Raw genomic sequence first — 10,212 nt, forward strand, 5'->3', positions numbered from 1 at the left:
ATATATATATATATATATATATATATATATATATATATATATATATATATATATATATATATATATATATGTCAAGAACATATACCTCCACATCTTCCGGTACAGATTCTAAGGTTGCTCCTCGGTTGTTCTTGACTTCGTAAAGACAAATCAATCGTACTTTTATTGCTCACGCAGTATTGTAGGCGTTTATCTTTATTTAGTGCAACAAAAATATGGGCCATTATAGGTAAAATTTTCTTCGCTATACTATGAGGCTAAAGTGTTAAGATATAGTGAAAGTCTGAAAGATGTGAAATTGGTTGAATGATTGCATGATTTATATAGTGATATGAGAATTTATTAGATAAGAAATTTATTTGGAAAACTTTAAAAATAATTGATTAATAATAATTATTGATTGACTATTTATTATTATTATTTTTGGTACAAATAAGTAAATATTATCCTAATATTTGACCATATTCTACAATGTACCTAAACTCATATGCAATCTATATTCATACCAATCACTAATAAATAATATAAACAATTATCTATCATACTAATCACTAATAAATCATCATATAAATCATTATAAAACTGTATCCATTTATATACGCATAACTTGTGTATGCACTTATATATACATAAATATATATATAACGTACATATACATTATATTATATTAATTATAAATATTCAACCTTAATAGTTATCCATATATATGTATATACCGTACAATTATTTATATATATATATATATATATATATATATATATATATATATATATAATGTGTAATATGTACATATCAAAACAAATGATAAAAAACTATAATATTGCGTAAACACAAATTATAATTCATAATTAATTAAATTTTTTTACCAATTATAATTAATTTAAATTTTTAAATTAATTATTAATAATAATCACTTCTGTTATCATTTTAAATTAAATCAATAAATCAATTTACCATTTTTCGCCGATTAAGAATTATTGCCTTTTTTATAATGTATGTTAGTATGCATTTTTTTATTGTATGCAATTTGCCTTTATTAAATCATTGCAATTGGCATCACTTTCCTTTCATTGCAATTTGCCTTTATTAAATCATTGCAATTTGCATTTATTAATAATAATCACTCCTGTTATTATTTTAAATCAATTTATCGTTTTCACCGATTAAGAATTATTGCATTTTTTATAATGTACGTTAGCATGCAATTTCTATTTTATTGTATGCAATTTGCCTTTATTAAATCATTGCAATTTGCCTTTATTAATAATAATCACTCCTATTATTATCCGATTACGAATTAAGAATTAAGAATTTACAATTTGTCTTTATTAATAATAATCAATTCTGTTATTATTTTAAATCAATTTACCGATTTTCTAGTTTATATACAAATGAAAGTGATGAAAAAGGAAGATAATGCTTTTTGAATCAAATTAACGAATATATATGTTCAAAATATATTAAGATTGCGTAAGTTTGGCGTGATGAAAAAGGAAGATAATGCTTTTTGAATCAAATTAACAAATATATATGTTCATTCAAAATATATTAATATTGCAATAGTTTATATAGAAATTAAGAAAGAGAGAGATAGAGGTGAAAAAGGTAAAAAATTAATAGGGGTGGAGATATATTAATTAATTATATTATTAATAAAATAAGAATTTTTTAATTTAATTATATTAATTATGTTGTTACTAAAATGCCCTCCAGTTTTGGGGGGAAAACTCTTGCTAGGCACTTCTGTTATTATATATATATATATATATATATATATATATATATATATATATATATATATATATATATATATATATATATATATATATATATATAGATATAGATATAGATTTCAAAGAAGATGAAATTTAATGATGGGATCCCATTCAACTACAGAAGCAAATTCATGAAATTCCAATCCCAGATTAAATTGTGGTGGCCGAAATATATATTCCTAAGGGAAGGAATATGAGTTCAAGTTATATTTGGAAAGTAACTAGTCAAAAATAGAAATGGCCAAGATTGAAGCAATATTTGAAGATTAAATCACCAAGATGGCGTGGACTACAACATACTAAATAGAAGATCAATTATGCAAGGATTAGAGCTCAATACAACGGCTAGAATATTTTTAATGTCTCACATAACATTAAATATAAAAGTCTATTCTAGACTGAAAAGACTATTAATCTAGCTGGAAAAAATTCAAATTTGGGAACATCTTTTTCCAACGGACAAACTCTCAAAATGCCTATAAATAGATGAAGATTTTGAAGATAGAAGATATGGTCGAATAAGCAAACAAAGTACTGCATACGAAATACTCATGTAAAAATTCAAGACTGTTAATCTTCATATGAGATTAAGGGTCAAAAATAGGATAAAATGAGAAGTTTTGCCACCCGCTTATAACAATCTCATGCATTTTTAACTCATATGTGATAAAAAAAAACCTCTAACACAAATTTTAGAAAAGTTTTGATGTGTTTCCACAGATCAAAAAGGGATTCAAGGATAAAACAGAACAAAAAGCAAAGAAGCCGCAAAGCAGGAACCTCCCACGCAGCCAACACGCGTGTGGATGGGCGTGGATCATTTCCAGTAGCTGTCCACGCCCTCCACCATGCGTGGTGATGGCGTGGTCTGGCCACAGGGGACATTTCAGGAATTTTGGTTTCGGATTGCCTATTTAAACCCCTTTTTCGGATAAATGAAAAAACCTAGCAATCATAGAATAGTTTTAGATCTGAAATTCCTTAGGGTTTTCTCCCCTCTTGGGGGAAAACTTCCTTCCCCTTAGAATAGATTCAAGATCAAGCTAGAAGGATAGAAATTTCAAGACAAAATGTAAAGGAACCATTCACCATGGATGGTACTCTTCTCTTCAATGTTTATTTTGCTTTAATGTTTGTTTTCTTTTAAACTCCCATTTCTTCTTCTTGCTTCTTTATTTTAATGCTAGCTTAGATTAGAAAGGGGATTGGTGGCCCCGAAACTATGTGGTTGATTTGATAAGACATTGCTTTAAAAATGTGAGCTTTGTGATTTTTGGATGAGAATACTTGTGTGGTTGATGTTCGTTATGCTTTGTGCCTAAGTGTGGCCACATTAGGTAGCAAACCCAGTGAAAGTGAGTGTGTGCGCGGTAGCGGCCACTCACGAGTCCAACTCACCCACATCTCCGCCCTTAGTCGGAAAGGAAGAGGTCCGAGAGGAGTGGTAGACAAGGTGTTTGATAAAATGTCCCAACCGAATGAAGATGTGGATGTTCAAGTGTGACGCCGCTTGGTGAAGTGCCATGAACTCCCTAATCGAATCAAAGTCATTTGTTTGCAAAACCACTAGATAGTAGACCACGTAGGTTAGCCATGAGCCCCAATCTCCACCTTACCTTTTTCTTAAACACAACCATTTTAAACCTTCCAACTTTTGTACAAATGACATCTACCCTTAGCTATTCCCGTAACTCTTTCACTTCAACCTCCTAAATGCCAACACTAATTCGCTCCAATTTGTCATCCTTGAGAGACACGACACTCGGGGAGTCTTGACTCTTCGTTTTACCACTTCCATACCACTTATCACACCTCACCCTAGACTAACAAAACCGTCAAAATGGCGCCGTTGCCGGGGATGGCAAACGGTTTTTGAATTGTGTTGACATTTTTGAAGTTGATTTTTAAGAGTTCTTGAATTGCTTTCTTTTATTTTATTTTCTTGCTTGTAGTTACTTGTTTGGGAAAGTGAGTTTGCCTTGCTTTTCAACTTTTACTACTCACTTGCAACTACTTCTAGTTGCAAAGAAATTGTTGTTGGTTAAGTTTTGCGCAGGAAATTTTCTATTATCAAATCAATCGAAGCTTACAAATGAGTGCTTATACGTATTCCCATGGTTACCCATACCATGGAAGCCCATATACTAGAAATATTCCACCCCAAACCTATGAACAACACCCATATTACTATCCAAATCCTTATTTGTACCCACCACCACCATATACATACTCGAATACCTTCTCTGATTATAATTATGAACCATATTCATATACTACATCCTCTATGCTTAATCATGAAAGATTTGAGAAACCAACATTTCGAGACGGAGCGGAATCATTGAGCTCTATAGCGGAGAGTATTAACAACCGACTTATCCAAGTCATGAAGGAGATTGATCCAAGTTGTGAACTAGCATTGAAGGTCATAACTCCAACAACCGTTAAACCTCCATTTCATTATAACCCTCCATCAAACTATCATCCCGAGAGAAATTGGTATTCTCATTCTTACACGAATATTAGCTATTCACCCCCACCACGACAAAATGACAAATACCTTTATGAAACACCACCTTTGTCCATAATTTCACCCAACCTATGCCATATGAGAGACCATCTTGTGAGTACCTTGCGATGGTCAATGATGAAATCCAGATCTTGAAAAAGAAATTAGAAATGTTCATACAAATGGCCAAGGAGGATACTATCAACTTAAGAAATGAAATTAGAAGCGAAATGAAGAAGAATCTTGTCACTCTTCGCAAGGAAAGACTTCCACTGGACGAGATTGAGACTAAAATGCTATCGATGTCAGAAGAGTTCATGAAGAAAATGCTACCACGGGCTAACAACCCATTCATAGATGACCACCCGACGATGGAAACCGACCCGCGAAGAAATGGCGAGATGGAAAGAATGATTAATGATGAAGAGGTGAGTGTAGAAGAACACACAGAACTTAACACCCCGGTACTTCAAGAAGTTTCGACTCTTGAGTTGAACACACAACGATGGGGAGAGATTGAGAGTGAAGACGAGGATCACATTGAAATTGTGTGGGAAGAAGATAAACCCACACAAGGTAAGACTTTCACTCCAACTCTTATTGAAAATTCTTATGGAAGGGCGAGATATGGTGTCTTTTCCGATTTCATTCCTCGATACTATGGGTCCCCTCTTTTTGTCAGATCCCGTTGTTTCTAAAAACATCACCATTGTTCAAAATGGCTCTTTGATGTATGAAGCTTCATTAAGGATTAAGGATCACTCAAGTCAAAAAGTTTGTGAAGAAATCATAAAGCTTGGAAAAAGTTCTAAGGCTAAGGCTCAAAGAAAAGTTACCACAGAAATGTTCAAGGAAATTTTCATGTCGCATGTAAACAGTACCCAAGACAACTCAAACAATGTGTATACAATATATATTATATCCACATATATATAATATATATTATATATACATACCTACAGCACACGCATATTATATATATATACATATATATATGCACAAAAATCATAAAGTATGCATGTGTATATTATATATATAAATTATGCACATAGGCCACGTATATACTATGTGTACATGCGTATGTGCGAGAAACAAGAATTATACATACATACGTACATGCATACATACATACGTACATACATACATACATACATACATACACACACACACACACACACACACACATATATATATATATATATATGCTGACAAAGTGAGAAACACACTAAATGCATATATATTATATACATATTCACACTACTAATGTTACCCGATGCATTCTGGACCCTCGCAAAGACTTGATCCAGTGATTCTAACTCTTTGTCCCCCAACAATTGCGACTTCAGAACATCATATTCCATACCTAACCCCGAGATCCAACTAAACACAAGTAGTTGGTCACGCTGTTTCTTCATTTCAGCCACGTCATTCGAGATGGGCATAGCGGCGCACAAAGCATCACTCGCACTCTTGAACTCATAATAATAATCTCTAATGTCTTGTCCCTTTCGTGAAGGACGATAGACATCTTGAGACAATTGATACAACCTCCTTAGGTTGTATGTCCCACTAAACCATTTGTGTACTTGATCCCATAATTCTTTCACAGTTGTACAATGCTTCATTGACAAAATTATTTCCTTGTCAATGCAATTAATTATTCGAGAGAAAATAGCTTTATCATCACTCTTCCACTGACTAACTGTGTTAGCAGACCCTGTTGGACACACTTCTGTCAAGTGTCTATCTTTTCCCATGCCACCCAAATTAACCTTAATTAAAAACTCCCATTCACTAAAATTGGACCCATCAGGTGCAAGCACCACATCAATTAACTTAGATGGGGTTGACACTACTGTTATTGTCCTCCCCTCAGCCATAAGGCCTCAACACAAATCGAACCAACACAAACAGACCAAAAACTCCAACAAAGCCTGAAGCTTCACGCCACCCCTACAACAATGTCACCATACCACCCCATAAATCATACCTGGACATAACAAGCTCATCGAGACGAGACCAGCAAGCCAACTTTCAGCCGGAGACGACGCCGGAAAACCCCTCACGCGCCGGCGCGTGGACTTCGGGGCGGCGGACTGCGGCGGCGCGTGGGAATTCCGATGACGCCGAAATTTCTCCGGTGGGGTCGCCTGGTTGCTCCGACCAATGCCCAGTAGGTCACTCTTCCTCACTCTCGCTCTGATACCATGTTGAAATAGAAACCAGTACGCTAGGAAATGTACGTAGGAAAACTGTATTTCACATCTCAACTATTTACAAGCTACCTATTTATATACAAGCAAGAATAAGGAAATAGACTCTCAGCCACTCAATTCAAATTTGAATTGAGAAGCTGAGAGTGAATCACTCAACTAACAGTAACTTTATGTTATTATTTACAAATTCATCCCATTTCAATAACCTTTGTATCTCATATCTAGGTATTAAATGAGCAGCAACATAATGCATTTGCAGTTGAATTGAGACAAGATTATTGGATATCAATTTGTGAAAGTTGTTGAATTCAGATAATTGAAATCAAATATTATGTAGATCCATATATGAATATGAATTTATAAGGGATATATCTCTAATTAGAAGAAGGCTAAATGTAAACAAATTTTTTTCATTTTCAAAGACAAAAAAGTTGTAATACAAATTTGAGTACCCTTAAAATTACAGTGGATGGGATGAAAAAAATTACAGTGGAATAAATTCATCACAATGAAATTGAATTTGTTGTGTTAATTTAAAATACATACACAACAAATATTTGACACGAATATCTATGAAACATCAACAACTAAAAAAAACAAAAAGAAAACGCATTATATCTATTTCAAAATGATTTACTAAATGAGTTGAAAGATTGGGCACAAGTCTTCGCGCAAAGCGCGTAGAAAAAACTAGTATATTATATACATATTCACACTCAAAATATAGAAATCAAATATGGATTATGTATTTATGGGCCACACATCTACATTAAATATGCCTATGCTACATGCACTAGCAAACAAAATGGACCATTGGATTACAAATACATATATTGAGTCATAAACACGGTTGGGTGAGTTTTTTTTGTGGGATATAAAAATAGGTCACTTTTTAAAAGGGAAAAAAGATAGAAAAAGTACTTCCACGGAATGCATGTTTGATTAATAAAAAATGCATTCTGAGAATGCATGTTAGCTTTTCCCAAAAAACTTAGTTAAAAGGTACAAAATTATGGTATTATATGTGTATGAGTACAGTATTGTAGTTAAAAGGGAAAAAATATAGTATATACGTATAAGGGAAAAAAATAGTATTGTTGTTAACCTCATTAAATCCTTAATCATTTATAATGCATAGTAGTTAGTTAATTAGAATGTACTAATTATTACATAATAATGAGGAAAATTTAATGTAATTAACAATAATTTGTAATTAGTGTATAATAATAATGAAAACTAAATGTTTAATAATTACATAACTACTACAATTTTTTACTTGTTACATAAAAATTTAAGAAATAAATAGAATAGTAAAATGCTTGCAAATAAAAGAGAGTGATAAATTGGTGTCTTCATATTTATGATTCCTTTAACTAATTGGTGTGTTCATATTTATGATTCATTTAACAAGTTAAGTTCACCGTACACGTTGTCATAAATGTAATATTCTACCGACCATGGATAAATATTCTCAACATTACAATTACCAATCAACATCATTACTACGACGTCCTGTGTATTGAATAATACAACATTATCTGTTGCGTCAATTTGGAAATATGTTGATATTTCCTCTCACAGTTGCGTGAATAATGTCTCATCGAAGTAGAGCTCTAGTTTTCGAGTTCCAACAATTTTTGTTAAAGTGTCATTGAAGACGTCAGAGTGGTTGAGAGATGCACACAACAAAGCATGCTAAAGAAGTGTAAGAATAAGTTAGTAAATAAAAATAGCATTTTGCCGAAAATTGAAAGTATAACCTAATGTGTATTGTTTCTTACCGCTGAAGGTTGAGATAAATCAATATACCATGAACAGTGTCGTCGGTGACTCACGCGGCTTGCACTAACTCAATCTAATTGATCCCGATATAGTATCACATGTCCGGAGATAACAAGCCATGAATGCGGGCAATTCCACCTATGTTTCAAAATAGAATAATACGTACTTCAATATAATATAAATTCTTAAATTTAATTGTAAATTTAATGACACTTTGCAACTAACCTTGCTGCAAGTCGCAAATCTCCAAGCATTTCTTGAGGCAAAACGCCTTGTGGCCTAACCATAGGCAGTCTCTCTCATGTCCAAATTTGAACCAACAATAAGCATCCGCATATGGTCGCAGTTTTGTGATGAGCACCTCTGGGATAGGTTTTACAGAGGTCGCTGGGATGGAGTAGAATTAGGGCTGGTGGTGTTGGACTCTCTATTTAGGTATTTTAATCCCTATATTTCAAAAAAAAAAACTAATATTTATCTACTGTATTCTTTTCGTAGAATGTACTATATTCGAATTTGAAACAAATATTAAAAAAGATAAAAATGCATTCTTAAGATGCATGTTAAAAAAAGTAAACATGCATCCTACAGTGTAGTGTTTCCCATATTTGTATCCCAATAATATCCGTCATCTTTTTGTATCCCACCCAAAAAACAGGCATAACCGGCGAAACCACCCTACATATATTCACATGGATCAGTGGGCTACGTATATACTATATACACACAAACAGTGAGTCAGAGGAATGATGAAGGGCTACACATTATATACACATACATATATGCACAGAAAAAGGATTATATGTAGTTTTAAATATATATATATATTATATATATGCAAAGTGATGAAGCAACAACATTAACCACGAGTGAACACATGGATACTGTGAAAGGCAAAATGCATGTGGCTCAAGATAACTCAAACATATAAAGAAGTGAAGAGAGGGAGGGGCACCTGAATGTGTCAGATTGAAGATTTCAAAGTAGTTTAGGCATGCATCATATATCTATGTATATGGACAATCGCGACGAAGGTGCTGGATTCTTATTTTCTGAGACCAGGAGCAGCCTCATAGTAGTCATCCTGTAAGTAGCGAAGGTGAATATTCACCGACGACGGTGGTTGCGGTGATGATAGAGGTGTGCCCGAGCAACACCCTCCGATGACGACAATTCGTAGAACGATAATGACGTACCGGAGCGACGTCTTGGCAGCCTCAACAAAGGTGGCGACAGTTGTCGTAGCAGTTTCTACGGTGTCACAGGCTACATCTGTTTCATAAATGAACATGGCAGTAGCGACGTGCCGTATCGACGTCTTGGCAACCTTAAGTTCAAACAATGGTGTAAAACAACCCAGAGGGTAGATTCATAGAAGTTCCGGTCTAATGTTCGCAAAGATGGCGAGAGCAGATCCAAACAATGGTGGAAATACACCTCAGATGGTGACGACGTGAAGGGATTGAGCAAGTGCCCAACGACATCCCAGCAGTGGTCAACTGGTCATTAATGCCCCGGTCCAATGTTACGGCGAGTCTAAGCAATGGTGAAAATAGTTCGGGCTTTGTTTCACTTCTCAGAGGAAAGTTGCAAAATTAAAGGCAAATATGTATACATGCATGAATGAGGCATAAGTTAAAGTTGGAAATTACCTATAGTTTGCTCTCCTCTCGGCTGATCGAGTATTGCAAAGAATGAATATAAGGTTATTTATAGTGGTACACAGTCTTTGAGTTTGAGTGGGAGATTACCTTGAAACATTTGAATTCAGTTTGAAGTAGCTATCTTGATCATATGTGAAAGAGATATATTTTGCATGTTAAGGATATCTTAATGAAACGAACTTCGACTTGGTTTTATTGGATTTAATCAGTTAGCAAGTCACCATATTTTCACTTACATGTGCTAAGGTTCAGCTTCTTTCAAATTTTTG

Source organism: Ipomoea triloba, chromosome 6 (assembly GCF_003576645.1).
Source record: "Ipomoea triloba cultivar NCNSP0323 chromosome 6, ASM357664v1".
Lineage (NCBI taxonomy): Eukaryota > Viridiplantae > Streptophyta > Magnoliopsida > Solanales > Convolvulaceae > Ipomoea > Ipomoea triloba.